This window comes from Zea mays, chromosome 2 (assembly GCF_902167145.1).
Source record: "Zea mays cultivar B73 chromosome 2, Zm-B73-REFERENCE-NAM-5.0, whole genome shotgun sequence".
NCBI classification, from domain to species: Eukaryota; Viridiplantae; Streptophyta; class Magnoliopsida; order Poales; family Poaceae; genus Zea; species Zea mays.
The window spans coordinates 107,315,996-107,342,743 of record NC_050097.1 but is presented as its reverse complement, the minus strand read 5'-3'; positions in this window follow the sequence as shown (position 1 = coordinate 107,342,743).

Here is a 26,748-nt window from a genome sequence, read left to right as displayed (position 1 = left end):
CATTTAAAATTATTGAACCATATGCTTTCTGTTCTAAATTTTAGAGTTTAAATTTAAAAACAGAAACCCCCTAAACCTTGTTTAATTAAGGAAAATTAGTTTTTCTTCTGTACTGAGCTTAAGAAAATTTGTAGATGCTTATACCCTAATTAGACATTGTTTAAAAATAGTAGAACCCCCAGCATTAGAGATTATGGTGTAGTTATTCATTTAAAGCCATTTTGTCCACAACTTAGAGAAAATCAGAAAAGCATTAGAAAATGTTGAACAGTGATTAGTAATATTTTTCCTAGTTTACTTATGCAACCAAGAACCTAGGAAAAATGCAGAGACCATTAATTAGGACCAGTTTCTAATTAAGATGCTTTAATCAGCCTTATGTAGACTGGAAATCAATTATTAAAATTGCAAGACCATAACCAAAGTGGTTAACAAAAATCCAGTGAACTTATAACCATCAGAGCCCCACTACAAAAATACAGAGCACCCCAGCCTAACTTTTTAAGTAAGGAAAATAAATACAAAGTGGTTATAAGGCATTTTCCCAATAAATCATAAACAACCTCAAATAATGAGATAATGGGCAACCAAAAATTAGCTAAGTCCATGATGAGATAAACCACCAGAGAAAAATACAAACCCATGAAAAAGAAGTGAACCCATGCCTTTTGCTAGCAATTTGTGAGAAAGGCCATTTGACTTAAATAATGCAAACCACCCCTTCCCTTAAGCAAAAAGAAACCAAACTCCAGAATGATTGCTCTTGCACAAAATACTAGCTAAGAAAAATAAGAACTCTGTTGTTTGATGTTTTTCAAACATAGTGGTAGTAGAAAGCACCCCTTTGGCTAGAAACCTTAAGAAAACCATAGGAAACGAATTAAGAGGTATTAATGACTAGAAATTTGTATCAAGTCATGTTATGACACCTAAAAGCCAGCAAAAATAAGTTTTAAAGAATTACCCACTGTTAAATAATAGTTGTAGTTCAAAGTACCCCTTCTGCCCTAAAATTTGGTAATTTTGTCCAGAGAAAACCATTCACTTTCTGAACCCCAAATTTTGAGACAGAGAATCATACACCAGTAGCAAGCCACTGTAATTTTTGCAGAATTTTTGGAATTCTATAAAAGCAACTTGTAGTTCAAACCTACTCCAAAACATTAAAGAGAATAAAAGAAAAGAGAAGAAGGAATAAACCTCATCCCATTAAACTAACCCAATTTACTAAGTATACCACTAAAAGGTTTTACATAAGTAAGGTTAACTTGTTTAAATTCAAAAGACCCTACATCTTTAAAAGTTGTAAATTCTAAAGCACCTATTGTATCATGCATATATCTTACGCATTGCATTCATTAGATTGTAATCTTGCCGACGGAGAGTACGTGCTCATCCCCGAGCAAGGACCTGTCCAAGAGGAGGACCAGGAGCAGGCTTCAGAGGCTGCTATTGAGGATCTCCCCGCAGCCCCAGCAATTGAAGGCAAGCCCCGGTTTTATGCATAACCATGTTATTATATGCTACTTTACTACACTTAATGCTTGTAGGACTGTAATGTGCACTTAAGTGTAGGAGTTGCTTGAAACCTCTAGTTGCATGAACTTAGGACTCCTTTTTGAGATGAATACTAGTATGCTAGGTCGAGTAGCTGCTTGCTAATCAGGATCTCGGTAGAAGTCGAGTGATTTTTCTAGCACTCGCGCGAGGTCAGGAATTGATTGTATTCATCTTGATAATGGGATATATGTTGGTCTATGGACTTGGATCCAGGGAGGATGCCTTGCCCATGAGACGGGAAAAATGAATTAAGGATTAATGTGTGGATACCTGAGTCAAGCTTTTGAACGTACTAAGCACATGCCGGGAAAAATGGTAACCGGTAAACCTAGTACCTGATTGAAGCCGGGCGCGGACTTTATCCCTCATGCGACCTGAGACTGGGTCTCCCATGCTAGCTATGGTGGGTACAAGTGCGGTCACTGCACGGCGGCAGCCGGGGTCAGTGGAGCATTGTATGCCAAGGCGGTGAGGCCTGGACGCGAACGGGGAATCGATGGGGACGGTTGTCATGTGTGGGGTCGGAGTGCCCTGACATGCCGTGTGTTTAGGTTTACCTTGCAAGGTTTAAAACTCGATTCGAATCGTCTGCTTCTCGCAGCTAATGAGACTGCTTGATTTCTTGTACTGCATCGAGTAAGAAGTGAAATGTGGTTACATGAGATAACTTGTTGATTGAACTAAATGATTGTTATCATGTATGCTTAGAAGGAGCAAATCTAGCTAAGTTAATGATGGTAGAATTTGAAAAGCTAAAAAAAATGATTTTAGAAACAGCTAGTGCTTTTGGCAAACCAAACCCCTCAGCCAAACAGCTGCATAGTCTAGAGGTAGAGGAGTAGACTCCTCACACCGGTTAAGTCTAGCTGAGTATTAGTATACTCAGCCTTGCTTGTGGCACCATTTTTGCAGGTACCATGCAGGATGTAGTTGATGGTGTGACTTGGCCTACCACCCTGCCACCGGGTTGGACGGTCGAGTGGGATATTGCTCCGGCAGGAGAGGAGCATGAGGAGTAGTGGGCTAGGCCTTGCCCATTTCCTCGTTACCGACGACATCGATTATCCGCTGCACTTAATTTGAGAACTTTATTTGCTACTCCAAAAACTCCGATTTATGTAATAACTCCGTACTTAATTTGAGGTTTCCTGTTTTATTGTATTCCTTCTGTGACTCACCTTCGAGTGAGATTGTGGAATTTGATCCTGGTTAAGTGGCTCTATCAGACTAGATCTGAGGGACTGACGGGTTATTCCGATTTAAGTGTGTTACGGCCCCTGAGGCGTGACTTAGGCACTTAAGCTGGAATAATTCGGGCGGTTCTGCCACACTCAGGTTCCTCGGATCATTTGCAAAACCTGGGTACTTTCGGTCAAAGTCCTTCCATGCTTCCCCATCAGCTGGATGGCTCATCACATTGGCGACTGGCTTCCTCACTTTCTTGTGCCATTGTGTTTCCTCTGATGTTTGTTTTGAAGCAAAAATTCTTTTCAACCTTGGCAACAGTGGAAAATGCCTCAAAACCTTATGTGGAACCCGCTTCGAACCAGTTTCATCTTTCCATCTAGACTCCGTGCATACTGGGCACTCATTCAATTTAGCATTAACATTCCGAAACAACACACAATTGTTCTTGCACACATGGATGTTTTCGTATCCAAGGCCCAATTCTTTAAGATATTTCATGGCCTCATTATATGATTTTGGCAACTCACTGTTAGGGTATCCGTCGGACATCAGCTTCATCATTGCTGAAAATGCTGTATTGCTGATTTGATAACGAGACTTCATATACAACGTCCTCACCATAAAAGAAAATTTTGAATGGCTAGAACCCGGACTAAGTGCCTTCTTTGAATCTCCAAGAACTCCTGCAAATCTTGGCTCTTCTCCATCAGCCTCTGCCGCTGCAAACAGTTCACCGATCATCTCAGGTACTCCATGATCATCATCGTAAACATCATCGTCCACATCCATATGTATCCCAAAGTCATTATCATATCCTTCGACATCCTCCTCTATACCCTCAACTTCTGTATCTGCCGACTCCCCATGATGAATCCACCTCGTGTATGTAGCTGACATTCCATAAATGTGTATATGAGTTTCTACTTCACTCTGAGGTCGCAACCTTTGATTAAGACAATTCACGCACGGACAACGAATGTCTGTGTCTTCTGGGTATCTTTCAGTAACAAAATTCATGAACTCTTCAACTCCTTTCACATATGCAGGTGTGAATTGTTTCCCATAAACCCATCTTCTATCCATCTATTTTGACAATAAATTAAAACTTGCATTAACTCCATAACTATGATTACATTGAACAAAATTGAAAACCACATCAAACACATGCATATATGAAATAAAATTCAAACGCACATAGAACCTTATTGTCAAAAACACAACACATCAAACCTTGTCTTTTCTCCCCGCCCTGCCGCTGTTCTGTCCACGCCCGCCGTAGCTATGCGCAAGACGCCGCTGCTTTGCCGCGCCCGAAGCTTCTCTGCCTCGCTGTTTGCAGACGACGCCGTTCTTCCAACACAGTTGGATCAATGGATCAGGCGACAAGATTGCTCGTTCGCTGCGACGCTACCCAGTTGCCGATCAAGTGGACGACGACAGACGCCGGCGTCGTTGTGTGTCGTAACCTGACGGCCGATCGCAGAAGCGCAGATCGCAGCAGGAAAAAATCAGAACAGGCGAACCATGCAGATCACAGAATGGCGGCACCTGTTAACATAACGACAGATGGGAACACCTGTTAACAGACGGATAGTTTCTTTATATACACGAACAAGTCCGTAGTCTGGTGGTAGCAACGATTTAACGCAAGTCGCAGGTCCCTGGTTCGAAGCTCCGCGGGCGCACCTTTTTTTGCCAAATAACTAACTGCCGCTTCGTACTGGGCCGGGTCCGCGTCGCCAGGTGGGGGCTGTGTCCCAAAAAACTGCGGCCCATGTAGGCCAAGGATCCCACGCCGTCAAGTGGTGTGTACACGTGGGCCGTTTTTTACTAAAACTCATCTGTGACCAATTTATTTCATCATTACGTCAGCCGATAAAGCCAAATTAATCTGTGACGTTCCTTTCATTTTCGTCTATGACGTTCCTTTCATTTTCGTCTTTAATATTCAAGTCTAATCTTCGTCCCTTGTAATTGTTGACGAAGATGTCAATTTGGTCATAGAAATGTATCAATCTGTGACTGAAGTCACCAGCGTCACTAGAAAATCGTCACTGATGATCACATTCTTACTAGTGTAAGTGCTCTCTCATGATCATCAAAGGAAAGGTGCACCTTGTTTGTGCACATCTTGTTCATAATCGACTGGAATCAAGGAAACATCGTATCAATGGTTTCTCCATCCAATCGCACAAAGTTCTTGTACTCTCGCTGGTACATCTCAAAAAGTATGATCTTTACATGATCATTGCCCTCACGGAATTTCTCTAGGGTGGACTAGATCTCATGAGTCGTACCCAAATGTCGAACTTGATCAAACTTAGCAAGTGAGAGATAAGAGAACAAACCATTTCGACCTTTGTTGTTCGAATCATGGTACCCTATCTATAGAGGCACGATTCGAGAACCCTGGGCATCGAATGCCGCATCGAGGCAGATCTCCCAAACTTGATGCCTGATACTTTGAAGATATGTTGACATGTGAATCTTCTAGTATGGGTAGTTCATCCCATCGAAGAACAAAGATATGCCAACACCTTGTTCCATGTTGCCTTCATGGATCTAAAACCAATTAAGGTGGAAAGATCATTAACCGGCACCTATACCAATTGAAGAATCGAATAGGCGACTAGAAGGGGTTAATGGGAGCCAATCAAATTTTGTTTCTTAAAATTGAAACATGAGTACTTAACTTCAATGGAGAATAAGAAATCGCTCAAACCAAATATAGATCAACCCACCAGTGATCTCAAGTTTGGAAAATGTTCCTAGAACTCACACGAGACCAATAAAATGAACAGATCGCAAAATAGACACTAAAAGTCTGAATCAGTCCAAAACTATATTGCTTTCTAGTGTTGTTTTCTATAGCTCGAAATTTAGTTTTTGAATGTGAAACTGATCCAAACGAACTTTGATTTATCTGAAATTTTACACACCTTGGAAAAGTAAGTTTCCAAGGTGTCCACAAAATTTGAACTCAAACGGGTTTGTAATTTAATCGTAGATCAGAAAACACGAACAAACTTGGGGATTTGTTGGGATTTTGCCTTTTTCATCAAAACAAGTTTAGATCAATCCACGACCAAAAACTGCATAAACCAGAGGTTCTTCGTGGTCTAAGGACTGAATCAAACCCAGAGGGACACCCCAAAACAATCCCCAACTCAAGAACTCAATGATTCTCACAAAAGTCAACTAGAGAGAAAAGAGGATTGAGAGAGGGGAAAACAAATCAAAAACTCGGTAAGAACAAACTAAGCATATGATTTCACAAATGTTGGACCACATGTGGTTACGGCTACACTTCCTCACAAAATCACAAGACACAAGTTCCACAAATAAAAAATGCATGAGGATCTCAAAACTAGAGCTAATACAACACTAAGAGATGAAAGTGCAAGTCCTCCAATGCTCAAAAAGATGGCTGCACACAACAACCCTCCCACCTAATTATAGGAGGTTATTTTACTAGTCTAAACTACCCCTAGATACATAGAGCTCATCCACTTAACCAGGGTAAAATGGACCAACTCCTAGGTTTTTCATCTAACGACCACGCGCTCCACACAAAGTTGCTTTGTCTTGACGCACCCTTCGCAATGACGCCACAAACCACCTAAAAGGGAAACGTCCCCTTGAGCGATTTCTAGTTGTTTTGGTGATTAAGTACTCAACACACCACAAAGGACTAACTATCTTCATATGAGTTGGATCATAGTTTCATCCAAAGCAAATTGAGGAGAATCAAGTCCAAAAGAGCACAAACATGGAGCCAAATGTGCAACTTGATTTAAAATGATATAAGTGTGAGGTTTGCACTTTTAAATATGTTGCATAGGTCCATTACAATATTTATAGTACTTGTGTTTGGGCTCTAACTTATTTTGTAGAGAAAAACACTTTTTGGGCTTGAGTTTTCACATATTGCAAATCCTTTTGAAATGAAGTGAAAAAGGTATGATTCTACCACTTAGTCAATTGTTTTATGTGCTATCAATATTTATCTAAGTGCTTGGGAACTTCTCAAGAAAAGCCAAAAAGAATTGAAAGAGTTTGGCTCAAAAGAGCCAATGTTGGCTCTGGTCTACGCACACCAGACCATCTGGTGCCACCCACCAGACAGTCTGGTGCACAGAGGACAGCCTGGGAGACCATATGACAAACTAGCATGTCTCAGGCTGCGTTGGCTAAAATTCACCATACAGTCTGGGCTGATCATTGGGCAGTCTGGTGTGCCTGGCGGCCAATGGCTATTCGGCTACATCACCAGGCGCCAATGGCTAGATGGTCACCGGACAGTCCAATGCCCACCTGAGGAGGAAAGTCCCCAATCAACGATCTAGTGATCATTGAGCTGGAGCTGTCCGGTGCACATCGAACAGTCCGGTGCACCTACGGAAATAGGAAGTTTTGGAGCTTCCAAATGAAGCTCCAATAGTTTCTAGGCCCATTAGGGCTATAAAAGGGACCCCTAGGCACCATGGAGAAGCTACTACAACTCAGACACTCTGCAACCACGTCGTTCAATGATTTGAGAGAGATCTAAGTGCTTTTCTGAGCTGTAACTCTATCATTTTGTTCTTGCGCTATCGTCTTTGCTTTGTGTGTGTGTGTTGTTGTGTTGTGCTCTTGTGTGCATACTCTTACTCCCTCCCTTACTCTAAGTTCAATTGTGATCATTTGTGTAAGGCCATGAGAGACTCCAATCTTGTGGAGAATCCTCACAAACTGGTTAAGATATAAGGAAGAATACCATGGCACTCAAGTTTAATCTTTGGGTCACTTGAGAGGGGTTGAGTTCAACCCTTGACCAAAGGAGGTCACCACAACGTGGAGTAGGCTTTGGCCGAACCACGGGAAAAATCACCGTGTCTCTTGTCCACTTTACTTTACTGTGATTTCTGTCTTCCTTAGTGCTTAAACTTCACTTACATATTGCTCCTAGTTTAACACACATCTCAAGAGAGCAATCAAGTGAAGAGTCTATTTTTCTCTCCTCTTCTCATCCAAACTTGGTTTTAGTTTATTCTAACACCTTTTATAGACCAAGTTTTGTTGTTTGAAGCATTTTTGCAGGATCACCTATTCACCCCCCCCCCCTCTAGGTACTCTAACCGCCTCTGGTTCCCACCAGAACCGCACCACCGAGTTTTGAGGCCCAAACTCGGTGAAACTAGCCCTCCGTAGCGCTGGGTGGTTTTGAGGCTCAACCACTGAAACCACCGTGAGTAGCGCACCGCATGCGTGTCCTCCACGTCCTAGACACGTGTCCCACCAGTTCTCGATCGCGCCAGCGACATGATCCAAACCCTAGCTATCCTTGATAGTTATGCATCTTCACCCCACTTGCTAAGTAACAACTATAAGTGTACTCACCCTTGCTAATATTTTGATCAGAAGAAGGTGAGGATGAAGACTATGATGAGGAACTTGATCACCTTCGTTTTTTCGCTATGATTGACTATGCTACTATTACAGACAAATTATGATTTGAACATTTTCTTTTCATATATTACACTTCTAATTTCAACATATGTGTAACACCCAAAATACCATTTTGGTAGTCTAGTAATACTCACCAATCAATCAAAGTTAAAAATGTTCTTTTATTAGGATTTCCTTATTTTTGAAGTGGGTTCCTCAAATAAATACATAGTAATATTAAAGTTTGATTGAAATTGGAATTTAGAAAAAAAAAGAGTATAACAACAAAATAAGACCAAAAAACAAAGGTAGATATATTTGTTTTTATTTGAGTGAATATTTCTTTAATTGATTTCACATTTAGAAGCATTCATCTAAATGAATAGAACCATAAATAAATACATAAAATCCTCTTTTTATCTCATGTTGGGTTTTCTTGTTTATTGCATTAATATTTGAATTTGCCAACCAAAACCACATTTGAATTTGTAATTTGAAAGGAAATAGAAAATGAAACCAGAAAAATAAAAGTGAAAGGAGAAACTCACTTGTTGCCTAAGCTTGGGACGTAACCTATCCCGGCGGCCCACTCTGTTTTCCCCTCTCTCGGCCCAGTCTCCCTTCGAAGCAACCCACACGGCGCACACATCTGTTGTTCACTCCTCGCACGCGTGAATCACTGGACCATGGGTCCCACTTGACAGCCACTACCCTAGCGTATGCTCGAACTTGCCCGCTCGTGTGCACACCCCGGTCGCGGCCTATTCCACTGAACTGTGGGACCGCTCCGTCAGGCGCAACATCCTCCTCGTGTTCTTCTCCTTTAACAAACTCGTCGCGCCATCCCTTGCTCCATGGAATCTGAAGTCCGTTGCTCGTAGCCTGGGACCGACTTCACAGGGCTATAAAGGCGTGAGCCAGACGCCATCACCCACGCATCCTTCGACGACATCACGCCACCACTGAGAGAGGGCAACAGAGAAGAAGGGAAAGATAGAGAAGACTCTATCGCTGGCGAGCGCGTGCTTGCGCCACCACCTAAGCCTCAATGCGCTGCTCTGGTCTGGGGAGGATGGCATTGCCACCCGCGCGCGTTGGTGACCTTCCCGGGCGTTGGGATTGGTCGGATCCCCGTTGATTGCTCGCCGGAGTAGAGATCGACCGCTCGGTCGCAAGCTCGTCGGGGAGAGGTGTCCCTACTACGTGTCCACGAGTAAGTTGATGTCCCAGACATTTGTCATCCTCTCCTCTCTCTTTTGTCATGTAACACAACCCAGAGTTTATTTTCTAAAGACACCCTCGGGTTTTAGCGAATCAACCCGTCGTCCACATCAGTTAGGAAATAATTAAAACTAGGTCCTGATATTTATGATTTGAACCCAAAATTTCCTGGAATTACTACCCACACCCGAGAGAGTAAATAAATCGAATAAATTAATATAGCAAATGGTTTCTAGTATAGAAATAATTCTAGAATCTTGTTTAATTCATAATTAATTCATTTTATCTCCTTTTTGACTCGTACCAGTTGCATTAGGTTCGTATTAATATTAACTACAATCTAGTAACCTTATGTTGGTATGTAACATGTTGTCAAAATCGAGCACTTAATTGGTTTAGCCTATGTTTAAATTGTCCCAGCACACAAAACTTCAGGAAATCATATCTTCACAACTGTAACTCTGATTTTATAGGTTCTCGAACCTACGATCTCGTAGCAACGTGTAGAACATTATTACGTAGTTTGTTCTCATGTTTGGTGTGATGTTAATTTTTCCTATATCATGTTTGTTTTTATTGTTGTGAGTAGACGAGCGAGTGACCGAGGAACCCAGAACTCAGCAGGTGGAAAATATTGAGCAGGAGCTCGTTGAAGGAAAGTTGCCCTTGATCACTCTTCTTTACCTAATAATGTTCCAATTAATTACTATGACATGCTCAGGTTAATTTTGATGGGACCCAATAGGTCACCCTAGTTTGGTCTACTTTACACTTTGCTCACACCTGAACTTTTGGGGTAGTATTTGCTATTGCTCTATGTAGTTTTGTGTGTTAAGATACATATTATTCATGATCATGCTATTTATTGTCTATGGAGTATTGATTATTATTTTAATTGGAACATGGAGTGACCACCCAAGAAAACAGTGCTACCACAAGGGTGGAATGGGACGTACTTGGCGAATTAATTAGGAAAGCTAGTGTGTATTAACCTTTTCCTAAAAGGGGCAAGCGAGGTGGAGGATGCAGGTGTAGGGAGGTTCTCGGGTCGGACTGTCTGTTTAGCTTTTTGGACGAGGGATTCCTATACCGTTTTTGGCCCGGAAACTTTAGCGGTTCTCTCCTCTAGTGGAACTTTGTAAAGGCCTCACAATGTAACCTCGCCTACTCACCTTGGTAGTGTTTAAGGGTTTGATCAACCCGAGGCGACAAAGGGAACATGTCTTGTGGGTAAAGATGTGCAACCTCTGCAGAGTGTAAAACTGGTATATCAGCCGTGCTCACGGTCATGAGCGGCTCGGACCCTCATATGAGTAATTTATGGAATTAAACTTAATTTTTCATTTGCATCGCATTGTGAGTTTTATTAATTTTGATCTCTTATTTAATTGGGTTGGTACCCACTTATACTTAGTAACTGCTAATAAAACTTTGATCAATTTTAAAAGCAATGCTCAACTTTAACCATCTTCTTTGGTAATCCTTACACTTCACATGAGCCCCCACCATAAGTGAGCTTATGCACATTATTCCCCACAACTTGTTGAGCGATGAACGTATGTGAGCTCACCCTTGTTGTACTCACATCCCCCTAGGTCAAGAACAGGTACCGCAAGATGAGGAGCAGAAGGATGTCGCGATGAGTTTGTGAGAGGTCTAGGTCGATGTCTTCCAGTCAACTATTGTTGCAGGGGATCATTGTCTTCTTATGATGTAAATATTTAGCTATTTTGTATAGAACTATTATTATATAGTAAAGATGTAACATTCGTTTCTGTACCATGAGTCATCATATGTGAGAGACTTGATCCTAGCACACATTTGAGATGCACTCGGGTTGGCTCCTTAAATTCGGGTGTGATAATATGTTTGAAAATCGATCCTAAAACACATATGCTATGCATTCAATTTTGCCCCTAAAACTAGGTGTGAGACCCTAATTGTACTCGTGGTCATTCACTATGAAGTTCACGCTTGATGTTATGCCCTTGAGCGCGTCAAAAAAACAATGATTGTGTGTGCATGTTCACGTCATTGTTTGATCCTGCTGCCCAAAAACACGCTAGATCCCCAAGTCATACGAGGTGACTGCCTTAAGCATGATAGTCAGGGATCCATTATCCCACTGTTGGTCACTTGCTTTTTATTCCTGAGAGAAACCAAAAACAAGGCAACACAATTAAAGTAATGACTCCTCCCTTCAACTAACTCTTTTTTTGAAGAGGTTAATTAAAGGGAGAAAGCTAAGAAAACATATAATAAATGAAGAAATTAAGGCATTGAGATATTTTGAATAGCTCATCTAAGATATATTAATCTTCTTATTTTCCTCTTCTCAAAATAATTGCAATGATACCTTCGAGAAACTCATACAACGATATAAAGGTATCTGATAATACATCTTTGAATGCAGAGCTGATTGTCATAACATCGGTTCTTCTCCCTAAGCATGGGCACTATTCACCTATTTATAAGGACGACCTAGTATACAACTTTGTGTGAAATTACAACCATAGTCTCGAATCATATACATACAAGTATCAAAACTGCTAGGGTTAACATCGTATTTTATTCCAAAGCGGTGGCAGATACGTTGGCTTCCTTCGTTTCTAGGTCATCCAAATCGACCTCATCATTGTGCTTTGCCCGAGCATTGAGCTGACGCTTCCTTCACTTTGCTCTATCTACATTAACATCCTTCGACAAACACAAGTTAATTCCTCCTCAAATAGATTGTGAAATGGTTAATACTAATTAGTTTCGAGGACTTTTGGGAAAGGCATTCCCCAACACCCATCGATGTGAACTATCGTCTCATTCAATGTGACTAAAAGTCACCTAGAGGGGGCGAATAGGTGAAACCTGAAATTTATCACTTCAAAACAAAACTTGATGCTAATATTAAGGTTAGAGTAAGATGTAAGTCAATCAAAGTAAGGGGATAAGTTCAACTTGTAATATGTTTCTCTTATGAATGTGTGGAATAAGTTTTGGACCAACATTGAGTGGTTCAGATGAATATAAATGCAAGATAACTGAGGGAGGAACGAGAAAACAAAATGGGGACAAACAAACACAAGAACGCAACAATTTGTTTACCAAAGTTTGGTTTCCGAATGAAACATATGTCTCCATTGGGTAGTCTTTAAGGACCGTTTCTCTTTCAACCCTTGCCTCCTCAAGTGATTACCAAGATCAAACTTGGGTTCCCTTTGATTTTCTCGAGAGACAGAGTCTCCCAAGATGCTTCACAACATGAAGGATCTTGATAGCTTTACAATGAATGAGAGTCTTACTTTAAAGCTCAAGATCACAATGCAACTCTCTATATTCAGCTCACTCAAGTGCTCTATCTCAATTCACTAAAGGAATGGCTATCTCTAAGATCTATTCACTATTTTACTCACTAGAGGCACTTTGATCACTTCAGGATGTCACACTTGTGTACATAAGTTTTTTCTATGTTGTTGTGTCTTGATTGTGCTGGTTGGGGTATTTATAGCCCCCCCCCCCAATGACCCATATAGCTGTTGGACATCCACTATAAAAATAGCACAATTTCTGTGTGCACCGGGACTCAAACAATGTTTGGTCAAGTGCACACCGGGCTCTGTTACCCTACTAGTTCAGTGATTGTTCTAAAAACATTACCAGCTTGTGAGTGGCACCAGACCTTCCATATCAGGACCACATCATCCTACTTTTGGGCGAACTCTTCCAACCATTAGTGGTACTGTTCGTTCGGTGCACAAAGGACCTAGGTCTAGTGCACCAAATGCTCTAGGTCTGAAAACATACTCTCTACACACCCAGTCTAGTGCATGGTCCGTTGGCACACCGGACTAGTTCGGTGCATGGTCTATTGGCACACTGGAATGATTCTATGCATGGTTCGTTGGGACACTAGACTGGTGTAGTGCGCCAAGCCCTCTACTTTTGAAAATACTCTCTCTAGAAAACTAGTCTGGTACGCCAGCTACCTGGATCTTCTAAAACCTTCTCTAGGACTTTGGTCCGGTGCATAAAGAGATATTCTAACTTTTCCAAACATGAGCCTTTTCGCTTGTCTTCATTTGGATATACTTTTGAGTACTTCTATGACATAGAGAAACATATTCTCGATCTATCCAAACAATGTAAGTCATAGGTCTTCGTAGTTTTGGTCCTTTTCAATCCACATGCTCATTTCTACTCAGTTTTTCAAACTTAGCTCCTGGAACCCCTTAGTGCATTTGAACATTCTTGCCTCTCAAGGGTTCCAAAATGTTCCTAGGACATTTTAGAACTTATCCAAATGCTTGAACCACTCAAGGTTACTCTCTTCCAAATTATGCCCTTTCTAACTAAGTTCTAAGCTATAGTTCAGATTGAATCTTTATTCTTATTCTTATGAACCTGCAACCATTAACTTAGCAAACTAGTTATTCAATAATGTTGTGGTGGTCATCAAATACCCGAACCACTATAGAAATGGCCTAATCCCATTTCTCTTTCAGGGATAGTTCCTTCAATGCTAATGCATGCAAATTATACTCCCTATCATACCAAGAAATCCCCTTTCCCCTAGCTAAATGCATGAGGTCATCGTTAGTGTGACGACGCGTGTACTCAGCTCTAATACATGCAATAACACCTCTACTGAATAGTTCAAGACACTCTAAGACAGAATTTTCCCCCATTTTGATGTACTCATCAATGGAGTCATCAATGCTACCATACGCAAGCATGTGTATAACAGTTGCGCACTTCTTGTGGGGAGAAAACCACTATAGTGACTGCATCGGTTCCAAGAGTGAAGTAGGGGGTGCTCATCCATCCTCTCCAAGATGTGAAAGAAGAGGCTTCCATGTATGTGGTACCTTTGATGAAAGTAGAGTGGTGGGTAGATGCACTGGGTCATTGAAGTAGTCTTACATCAACCGGTCGTGGGCGGCTTCACGGTCACGGTCGATGTATCTCCGATGTTGCCTCGACCGCCTGCTTGATATGGAAGATTCGGAGGCAAGCTTTATCGCCACTGGATTATATTTTGCAGCAGCAACTTGAATAACTCTTCTTTGGTCATCAGAATGTTGGAGTTAAATAAAGACATCACAACAACGTTGATTCGAATCAAACGAGTGTGAAGGATTATGAGTAGGGGTGTAATGGATCGCGATACAAATGCTTCTTCACAAAATGGAAGGGCCTTAAATACATTTTAGTTCAAAAATAAATAGAAATATGATTCGATCCTAATCTGATCTGATACTTAAATCTTATAGTGTGAAATTTAGAGTCTATTGTCACCCCTAATTATGAGGCGGTGATAGAGAAATCTGAAGTGTAGAATGTGTGAAAGTTCAAACACTCCTCTATTTATAGACCAGGTTTCAGCTTTTTATTTTTAAAATATTTAGAAATTTAAAATAGATTCAATCCATGTCACGTGACAAGAGGCAACCGTTACCGCCCATGACAACAACAACTGAGTCGGTGTCGTGTCGTACGTTGGAGCCACGATGATCGCACGCGCTTGCTGACTGTCGCTGGAACCGCGGCAAACGATACCAAGGCCACGTTTGGATGAAATATAGATATTGAAAATCTGGATTTTCTATTATCTAGATTATGCATGATCTCTATCTAGTCTGTTTGGATTGTAGATATTTGGAGCCGCATATTCAACATATATTCTTTTATTGTCCTTAGCTTCTCTGCTGCATACCCTTTTGAAGGTTATTTTTGTCTTTTTAACATCTGTTGCCTGCAGAATCTCCTTTTATCTTACCCAACCGTGAATACAAGATTTTAGACCGGATAATGCACTGTAGCATCTAAAATTTAGCTTGTTTAAATCTCTATGATATATTTTGCGTGGGATTTTCGAAATCCTATCCAATCCAAACGGTCCCCAACTTATCCGTTTGCCACGGCCAGCATTGGCACCAGCCGAACATACATCTCGACTGTACCAAAGTGGAGCAAAACCGCACAACAAATCTGCCGGCAGATATTTATAAATTTTATAATCAAACTTTAGTCGTGCTTGTCTTTCCTTTCGACAAAGTTCAGCTGCGCTTCTTATTTCATGTAGTTTTTTTTCTCTTGCTATTATTTTTTAAAAGCCGCTTTTTAAGGATTGATAACTTGGGGTTGGTTTGAGGCCTAGTGGGCTTGTCCGTTGGAGTTGGGGTTGGGAACCGGTACGGACCAAACTGTGGATGGTTTCGATTGAGGACAAGAGGCAGGTAGTAGTTCTAATCGGGCTGGATTATGAAAAGTCTTTTTGTTGGGTTGGGCTCTTTTCGATCAGGCCAGAATTGGTGGAATCCATGCTGGGTTTCCATTGTTTTGACGAGTGGCTTTCAGTTTGTATAGTTTGTGTTAAGTAACACTAGTTAGGGTTATGTGGGCAAATACCGACTTTGCCCCTGAGGGGTGTCACATCTCTATATAAAGAACTTGTACACCCCTTCATATGTGATAGAGAAGAGAAAGAGGCCAGAGGCCTAACCCTACATCGTGTCTCGTGTGTTTTCTCTGTCGTGCTTATGGCAAGGGAGACATGTACTCTACAGCTTCTTGCGCCTCTACTGCTGACGGGAGGGAAGGGAGCGATCTGGTGATCTGTGGTAACATATTTCTCAACACGTTATCAGCACGCTCTACCTCGACGTTGCTGCGAGATTAGATCTGCATCAACTCTTCGTCAAGCCGGCAGGTCTCTCGGCCTAGCCGAACTATCCTACGTGACAGCCTTCGATTCTCCCTCTACGCACGAGCGGTATGTTTATTGGTTGATCCATTGTTGTGTACGGATTGTGATTCGTGCGCGACAAACTGTCATTGACGTAGTGGTGTTGCGCACGCGCGTTAGGACCGTATTGCACGCCAGCAGCCATGCCCGCATTATAAATGTGCACTAAAATATTGATAAAATGTCATCCGTTTACTGAATCAAGAAACATGGTATGTAATTTTTATATTGGATTTGTGATTTAGTTGACGACTAAGAAAAAAAGGCACCTCCGCGCGCGCCTGCGACGCGCGAGCCGCTCTGTTGGCGGCTCCGTGCATCCTGTACCGCGTCCTGGAGCTTCTCCGCTCAACACACGGCTGGCGCAGCACCTACTCGACGCATCGGCAGCACCGAGGTGAGGTTGAGCCACGCAGCCCTGTACGGCATCGATCCGAAGTCTCTGTAGTGGGAGAAATCTTGCGTGCATGGTCAAAGATAAGGCAAGAAACCAGCCTAGCCTAAATGGATGACGTCTGAACCGTTCAACCGAGAGAGAGTGCAGCATGCGTGCATGCAGGGCTCCTTTTGCCGAGTCAAAAAAATGTGGTGGTGGGGCCCTCATCCCCACGCTGCCACGCATGCAGGCCAGGTCCTCTAACTAGGAACGGTCCATGGGTGCTCCCACGAGCGGGTCATCCGGCTAAAAAGAATGCGGGCCCCATTTCTTTGACCACGCGCGAGGCGTGACGTGTGGCTAAAAAATATGAAACGTATGCTATTAACTCTATTTATTCTACGTTGCAAATAAAAATAGAATAAAAAACTTGTTTTATATTGCAATTTCTTCCTTGATCAATTATTTCTCGCAGTAAATAATTAGTAGAAAAATGCATGTGAAGACTATGTTGAGCATTTTTATACGCTCTAAATATTTATGATGTGTTGAGCTTTTGGATTCACGTCGAGCGATTAAATTGTATAGTGGGTACTCAGACACGTCGATCAGACTACGTTATTAATCGACCGAGTTATGGCATTGGCTGAGCACTGGCTGCGCCCTGGCAACACGATGCAGTATTTGTGTCGTACGAACTTGGTTGCGTCATTTGATTACTATGTCGCACTCTCGCTTAATCGGACCACTCTCGTTGAGTCGGACCGCCATCATCGAGTCACGCATTTTTCGCACGCCCTGTAGGCATTGTTTGTCTCTCGTGATCATAGAGCCACAATTGCGCATGTAGCGCATGTTTCATGGACTTGTCATGTACCCCGACTATTGAGTCACAACTGCGCTTGTTGCACTTATTACGAAGGCTTGATATGCTATTGTAGCTCTGATGGCCGCACACGCGTTGACACCAAATACGCTAGATCTTGTACTCGCGTGGATTGTGGTGTGTCGTTCAAGCCCCTGAAATCACATTATGTGCAACCTTCGTAAACAATTTTTTCGCTCTATATTTTGTTTGATTGTGTTGTGTGGCATCATATATTTATATATATCGCCAAGTGGCCATAACAACTATATCAAATCTGGAAAATTAAATCGAAATACAATGAAACACAGATAAGTTAAATCTCTGCTCTCAACTCATGCATAAAGATTTACCTGAAGTAACTCGAAGATGTATATAATATAATGCATTAAAGCCTTTTTGCATAGAAGACATCACAAATTGGGATTCTATTAGTAAGCAAAAGGCCTTACCAAGTGATTGAAGACTATAAATCTCAGTCATACATTGCTCAAACAGATGTTGGCACATTGTTTTTTTTGTCACTGAACGACATGAAGCGAACTTTGAGATTAATGACTAGTACCCTAGCAACACGAAGTTGCGAGTACCTCGAAAGGTTACTCTGAGAAAAATTTCACTATGTTGGTGTGAAAAACCATTGTGTGTTCCCGTCGAACCACTTTACTTGTCCTGTCTAGGACCTCTATGCTTGTGTTGCATACATCTCTCAGAATTGTAAATACTTATAGTCGCTTAATTGACTCGGGATAGGTCTTTGAATGGTATGGTATATATTATAAGCCAAATGGTAAAGGTCAGTTCTGAATGGACATATACCTGGAATTTATGTAGCAGAACTACATTGGATTCCACACTTTGAAGTGCTTACCGTAATCTATCTCTGATCTACCAGGAGTAAGAAGAGTAGAAAATAGACATGAAATCCCACGTCACCGCAGAGCTTGAAGCTAAATTGGGCATTATTCTATCCTTGGTCCCTGTCGCTGGAAGAGCCATAAGTCTTGACCACTAGGTTGCTCGTGATGATAATTTATGACAGAAATATGAAGATATTATGGAGACTAGATATATTCTCCCAAGTCTTGATAAATCATTCGTATGAGAGTAGTACTATCTGTTGTTGAAGCCTGGTCCTAGACGGATATCGGTCTTGTTTCGCTCTTGCCAAGCGGTTATCACCATTTGCTTAGTCGAAATCTTAGCAATCATGTGATTTTTCCCAGATAATATACAAATTCTTGGCCTTGTCTGTTCTATTCCAAAGCTTCTCTTTTTGCTGAACAATGAAGAGATCGAAATAATGCTTTATAGAACAAGTTGGTATATAATATGAGGAGAAAAGTTTGCACCGTTGGTAGCTTACATCACAAATAATTAACTATTGTTATAAGTTCTCTCTCAAAATTATTATACCTAAAAAATGTTGCATTAATCGATACCCAATTTCAGAGCGGTATGAGTAATTGGGTAAACCATGGGCAGCGATAAAAACGAGCTAGACTATACATCTCTACATATAAAAATCTTTGCTTGGCAGCATTGGCCTGATTCCATGCACTTTACCACCATTATCTACGCACATATTCTCCTATGTGCTTGAAAGCACAATGCAACCAGTGAATGTCCTTGTGAGCGCTAGACCCTGATGGTCATTTTCCTTGTTGATCTGAAGTCAACTACTTGCTCCAAACGACGAATGGTATGCATGCCCTTGAAGGGCCCTTATGGATAAAATAGTGTTGCAGATATTAGTCTAAATCTTAATGATTGACTACGCATTTGGTAATAATAACAATAAGTTTGCAGAATTGTAACCATAAAGCAACTTGTTGTTGCATGTTTCGATGGATGTTGACACTAACCCTTCATATTGAAGGACAAATATGTAGTATTCATGCCACTACATTAATCTAAGTCCACAACTCACTACATAAAACCCCTATCTGTAATGTGCGTAAGATTTCCCAAATAAATCACCACAATAGCATACATTCCCCACAACTGGATGATTGTGGTTGGGGATTTTATCTGTATGCTTTTAGAACATCTCGGCATTAGGGGGAGGAATGCCCATATAGTGTAATGCCTCAATATTCTATTAAACGCACAAAAGCCAAACTGGACCTGCCGTTCAGTGTATACTCCTGTGTATATGGAGTTTGCCAGAAATCGTTGAGGAGTAACCATATTGGTTTGAATGCTTCTACCTGATGTAGATGTGGATATACCCGGGATTAATATCATATCCACATTTGACTTATTGGCATTTGATCTATTCTCGGGGACGCCTACGAATATGATCCATCGGCCCTAGTCAAAGCATATGTTTTGATTACAGATTCACGTGGTCTGTGATAACTCTCCTCCGATTAATTCACTCTGATGGTGATTTGCCTCACGAAGAGGTTCATCTTGATGATGAAATTCCTAGCAATGCGCGCAATATCAATGTGTTGGGAATACGTAACAATGAATTTTTCATTTTGGGAAATGATGGAGATCATTATTAAATGTGGGAGACAAATATGTCGACACCTATATTGCCTCTCTAGATTGCAAATGGATCCAAGACAAAATCCTAGGCACGAGCACTTTAAGCTCTCTTATCGGGTCATTGATAAATGCAATCAAGGCTGAACCAAAAATCACAAAGTGAAAGTCGCGAGCTTGAAGTTTGGACATTATGGGCACTATTGAAATAATATGTGGTGAATGTGATGGTTCAAGTGGTCTTGTAAGAGACCCATCCCACATATGTGTTGAATAAACACTGTTCCGCTATATGATATAATCTGACAAATGGCATGAATTAAAATATGCAGTTAATAGGATTCTGAAGATCCATCATGAGATCCTATGAGGATTCATATCTTTGATTTATAAATATGGAACATATAAATCTCATACCGAATAATATATTCCTGATGAATGATCACTCTCTTATGTAGGGAGAATATCTCCTAGTTGATATATTAGTTTCCAGATGGAACCTTTCCGGAAAAAACAAAGTCTGTGTTGAACACCAAAGATTGATAACCCATATAATGGGATAAAGACCCATACAGACCTGAAAAGGAATAAGATGAGGTACCAAAGGACTTGTAGTTCACCAAATAAGCACATGTGCATCCCACGAGTTTTACTCATGGTATTTTCCACTAGATTTGAAATTATGGTATCCTCTAAAGCCCCGATGACAGAAACCTATAAGGTTTAGGTGTTACTGGCAAAATATCCCCATTGTGCTAGAATGACATACTATAACGATGTATCTGATCGATGAAAAATCCCTGATGGATTACGATATTTGATGGACTTTTGTTACACCATCATAGATGTTGCAATGGATGAACGCCTGGAGCGATGTGTCATATTTAGAATATGTACTATTGAAACTATATTATCCCATAAGTCCTATTGAAGGACATGTTACTTGCTTTGCACAACTATGTATAAATTGTGGTGTAAGATAGAAAATGATAGCACCCCAACCTCATCCATTCTTGTTATTCTAGATGAACAGTGAGACATATATCTTGAGGAATATGCTTGAGTTATGAGGGATAACGACTCTGAAAGATGTCATCCTCAGGTGGAGCGAATGCTTATATTGATCACAATCGTGAGACAATAAATGTCATATTCTATGCCCTGAAGGCGTGAGCTTGATGATCAATATGTGAACCTTTATGGAACTTTCTATCAAATATATAGTTCCAGTCGATCGAACACCATCAGTCAAAGTGCCTTATTGATGTTGATACGTGCACTTACCTCGTATATCCTAGAAGTGAGCAGAGGTAAAGTTCCTGAAATAGTCCTTGCAAGGATATGCAATCCGTTTGCTAAATCTTTATGTGCATATACTTCTAGAAGAAGATGTTTTGCCTTATTGATACGGTTAGATCAGGGGGAGCACATTTCTAAAGTTAGCCCTTGTAGAAGATTCGATAGAATCTAGATCCCAGAGGATCGAAATCTGTCCCGATGATAGTTGTTGTACTCTTTTTCCCTTGGTGAGTTTTCTTGAAGTTTCTCACATGAGGTTTTTAACGAGGCAACAAAGTGCAAATGCAATTTGTATCACCATGCACTCTTTCTCCATATTTTTCCAACTGGGTTTTCGGAGTTTTAACGAGGCATGTGTTGGTCGTGGTATTTGCCCAAGGGGGAGTGTTAAGTAACCCTAGTTAGGGTTATGTGGGCAAATACCGACTTTGCCCCTGAGGGGTCTCACATCTCTATATAAAGAACATGTACACCCCTTCATATGTGATAGAGAAGAGAAAGAGGCCAGAGGCCCAACCCTACATCGTGCCTCGTGTGTTTCCTCTGTCGTGCTTATGGAAAGGGAGACGGGTACTCTACAGCTTCTTGCGCCTCTACTGCTGACGGGAGGGAAGGGAGCGGATCTGGTGATCTATGGTAATATAGTTCTCAACAATTTGGACTAGTTTTGCCATGTATTCAAAGATCCTAACTCTTAACTGTCCAGCGAGGATGAATTTTTTTTTGAGGGGGGAATCATTATAGTATCAAATGAAGCATTTATTTATAGTATGATCGTACCGATATATGTCATGAGTCTCTGCCTAGTCTTTTCCATGTCACGAGAAGGCAGAGTCAGGATTTCTGTTGGAAGAGCTTCTCCAAGGCAGCTTTTGCTCTGACTTTGTTATTTTTTAGTGAAATCATATCAAATGGTGTGTGTGTTTTTAAAAAATAGCTTTGCATCAAAAGCAATTCCCTCACACCTGGTTTGGATCATTGGAACTGAATTCCATTCTAATAATAGTAATTTAGGCATATATCAATTAAGCTAATTCGGTTTTATGCAAAATATATTTGTATACTATTATTAGCAAGATGTCAGAGATATTTATGTGCTATATTTTTACTATAGAGGAGTGAGATGAAGAGTGTCATGTAAGTTACAGAGTAGAAACAAATTCTACTAATGCATAAAATTATTTCCCACCCCCCACCCCATGAATTTGAGATAGGCTTATATCTGAACTTTGGAAAGTGGTGGAATGTCAAATTGCAAACTAAATAAGTTACTTTATTGAGTGAATTCCAATTCCTCTAAAATGAAGGGATCCAAACGCCCCGTCATTTTAATTAGAATGGTGAAGCCAAAAGTACTAGCTCAACCGGGCTTTGGCTTGTGTACATGAACCTTCTTGGTTCTAGTTTAGGCTGGGCGTTCGGGTTTACCCTAAATTTCAGGTCGGACATTTCGGGTTTTTTTATATTTCGGGTTTTAAGCATTTAAATCTAAACCCAAACCTGAAATTTCGGGTACCCACAATTTTGGGTACCCGTAATTTCGGATATGGGTTCGAGTAATATTAAACTACCCGATATCAACAACTATATACCGAATAGCACACACCCGTACACACACAAAGTAACCGAATACCAGACCTAAGACCACACAAACAATACAGAAATTGAAAGTCTAAAACAGTGACAATATTGATACTTAAAGTCTGGTACGCCGATAGCAATGAGGCAAGCAACCAACGCCCTGCGCCCAGCGAAGTGTCCAGTTTCCACACTGGCACACTCGACACACGTCTATTCGACGTCTGCACTCCGCACTCACAGTAACACACATTGACAGTTTAACACATTCCAGCAGAGAGCACACAATCCACACATCACACGTCTAGTCGTCCACACAAGACATGCACAGTAGCAGACTAGAAGCACACATTCCTGATTCCACTTCTAGGCTCCAGCAGCACACTGCACATGACACAGTAAGCAGCACACGTCATAGTAACAGCAACACTTCGGATATTTCAGGTTTATTGGTAGTTCGGGTACCACGGGCTACTACCGATTAGGCCCAAACTTAATTCGGGTATCCAGTTTCGTTACCCGCTTAAACTATTTGGGTATCGAGTTTCAGGCTAAACGGGTACGGGTTCGGGTATTTCGATTTTTGTGCTTCGACCTCGAGTTTTATGCCCATATCTACGTACGTTGTGCTGGGAATTTGGGCCGAGCCATTTGGGCTAGCACGAGCATGACCCGAAATCAGTAGCCCAAAGCAGGGCCCGACACGTAATAGTTTGGGTCGGGCTTGCATGACCTGAAGACAGGCTTGGGCTGGGCCTCAAATGTCGGCCTATTGGGCCCCTGGCACAAAAAAGCTGAGAGCACCTAGAGGGGCGTGAATAGGTGATCATGTAAAATTCAACACTAATAGCCACAAAACTTAGTTATGAAAGTTAGAACGGCTAAGTAGCTTCTCTTGTGAACACAGACAATCAAACAGAAAGCACACAAGAGACACGTGATTTTATCCCGTGGTTCGGCCAAGTAAAACTTGCCTATTTCCACGTTGTGGCGTCCCAATGGATGAGGGTTGCACTCAACCCCTTTCAAGTGATCCGATGATCAACTTGAATACCACGGTTTTTCCTTTCTTAGTCTTTACCCCGTTTGCGAGGAATCTCCACAACTTGGAGCCTCTTGCCCTTACAATGATGATCACAAAAGAAGCACAGAAGTAAGGGAGGGAGAATAACACACACAAGACTCAAATCCACAGCACAACCACGCACACAAGTCACAAATTGAGCTCAAAACACAACGCAAGGAGCTCTCAACTCAAATGGAGCTCAAGTCACTATCACAAAGAATCGAATGCGCGAAGTTGGAGTCTTGGAGTCTTGGAGTCTTAGAATGTTTCTTGTAAGCTTGGGTGACTCCTCCATGCGCCTAGGGGTCACTTTTATAGCCCCAAGGCAGCTAGGAGCCGTTGAAGATCAACAAGGAAGGCTATCCTTGCCTTCTGTCGAGTGGCGCACCGGACAGTCTGGTGCGCCACTGGACAGTCACTGTAGACGGTCTGGTGCCGATCTCCTTCCTTTTCTGGCGTAGACGACCATTGCAGCTCCGGGCCGGTTGGCGCACCGGACTGTCCGGTGCCCCCTGCCGACTGTTGGCGCGAGCCATGCGTCGCCCGCGGATTGCACGGCCGACCGTAGCGCTGGCGACCGTTGGCTCACCGGACAGTCCGGTGAATTATAGTCGTACGCCGCCAAACTTTTCCCGAGAGCGGCCCTTTCACCGGAGTCCAGCCTGGCGCACCGGACACTGTCCGGTGCACCACCGGACAGTCCGGTGTGCCAGGCCGAGCTGGACTTTGGCTGCACACAGCCAGTCTTTTGCAATTCTTCTCTTCTCTTCTTTTCCTTGTTTCTAACACTTAGACAAATATATTAGTATACAAAAAACCAACTACTAAGTCTAGAAACATACCATCTCTTGATTTGCACTTCTCTCTTCATTTAGCACATAGGAACTCAATTAAATGTGTTGGACACTTAATCACCAAAACATAATAGAAATTGCCTAAGGGCACATTTCCCTTTCAATCTCGCCCTTTTTGGTGATTTATGCCAACACATCCAAAAGCAACCAAAAGAAGTGCAACATCAATGCAATTGAGAACAAAATTGTCTTTGCACAAGTTTTGACATATTTTGATCATTCTTTGCCACCACTTGGTTTGTTTTTGCAAATCAAATTCATTTTCCTATCTCTAATTCAAACTAACTTGTTTGGGCATAAAGAGAGATAATCCAATGGAAAAATTGATCAAGTACCAAAAAATCCCCCTTTTCCCATAATCATAAATTCTCCCCCACAAGAGACTAAATTTTGCAGTAAGAGTATTTTGGACAAATCGAAAATTCTAACTCTACTATTTTCAAAATTCTCAAGTGGTAGCTGATCCATTTGCTTTGGCCTTAATTTCTCCCCCTTTGGCATTAAGCACCAAAACGGGATCATTCTTCGCCCTTTAACCCCATTGCCTCACAAAAAAATGTCAATTAAGAGCAAAAAGGCAACTAGAGCATAAGAATGAACTTGGAGGTGAGTACATTAATACCGGAGTGCAGTGGAAGTCTTTGCATGGTCCAAATTCACCTTTCCCTTTCAATGCACCTTTGAGACTACATCAAGTATACTCAAACAAACGGATTAGTCTCAAAGCGTCAAGTTGTAGCACATCTCCCCCTAAATATGTGCATCACTCACACATGGACTTGTGAGGTCCGGGGATCCCTAGCACAACTTGAGCACCATAAATAAGCAACAAATTTCATAAATGCATAAAGTAACATGATCAAAGGCATAAAACACATGTATGCTATAAATCAATCCAAGTTACGCGAATCTAAGACATTTAGCTCACTACGCAGCCTGCAAAAGGTTTTCTCATCTAATGGCTTGGTAAAGATATCAGTTAGCTGGTTCTCGGTGTTAATATGGTACACCTCGATATCTCCCTTTTGCTGGTGGTCTCTCAAAAAGTGATGTCGGATGTCTATGTGCTTAGTGCGGCTGTGTTCAACAGGGTTATCTGCCATGCGGATTGCACTCTCATTGTCACATAGGAGTGGGACTTTGCTCAGATTTTAGCCAAAGTCCCTGAGGATTTGCCTCATCCAAAGTAGTTGCGTGCAACACTGTCCTGCGGCAACATACTCGGCCTCAGCGGTGGATAGGGCAACGGAGGTTTGTTTCTTTGAACTCCAAGACACCAGGTACCTTCCTAGGAATTGACACGTCCCTGATGTACTCTTCCTATCAACCTTGCATCCAGCATAATCGGAGTCTAAATATCCAATCAAGTCAAAGGTAGACCCCTTTGGATACCAGATCCCGAAGCAAGGCGTAGCAACTAAATATCTAAGAATCTGCTTAACGGCCACAAGGTGACATTCCCTTAGGTCGAATTGATATCTAGCACACATGCATACGCTAAGCATAATATCCGGTCTACTAGCACATAAATAAAGTAATGACCCTATCATAGACCGGTATGCCTTTTGATCAACGGACTTACCTCATTTGTTGAGGTCGATATGCCCGTCGGTTCCCATAGGTGTCTTCACAGGCTTGGCGTCCTTCATCCCAAACCGCTTGAGAAGATCCTGAGTGTACTTCGTTTGGGAGATGAAGGTGCCGTCCTTGAGTTGCTTCACTTGGAACCTAAGGAAATAATTCAACTCGCCCATCATCGACATATCAAACTTTTAAGTCATCACCCTGCTAAACTCCTCACAAGACTTTTGGTTAGTAGAACCAAATATTATGTCATCGACATAAATTTGGCACACAAAAAGGTCACCATCACAAGTCTTAGTGAAAAGAGTGGGATGAGCTTTCCCAACCTTGAAAGCAATAGCAATTAAGAAATCTCTAAGGCATTCATACCATGCTCTTGGGGCTTGCTTAAGTCCATAGAGCGCCTTAGAGAGTTTAAACACATGGTCGGGGTACCTGTCATCCTCTAAGCCAGGGGGTTGTTCCACGTATACCTCCTCCTTGATTGGCCCGTTGAGG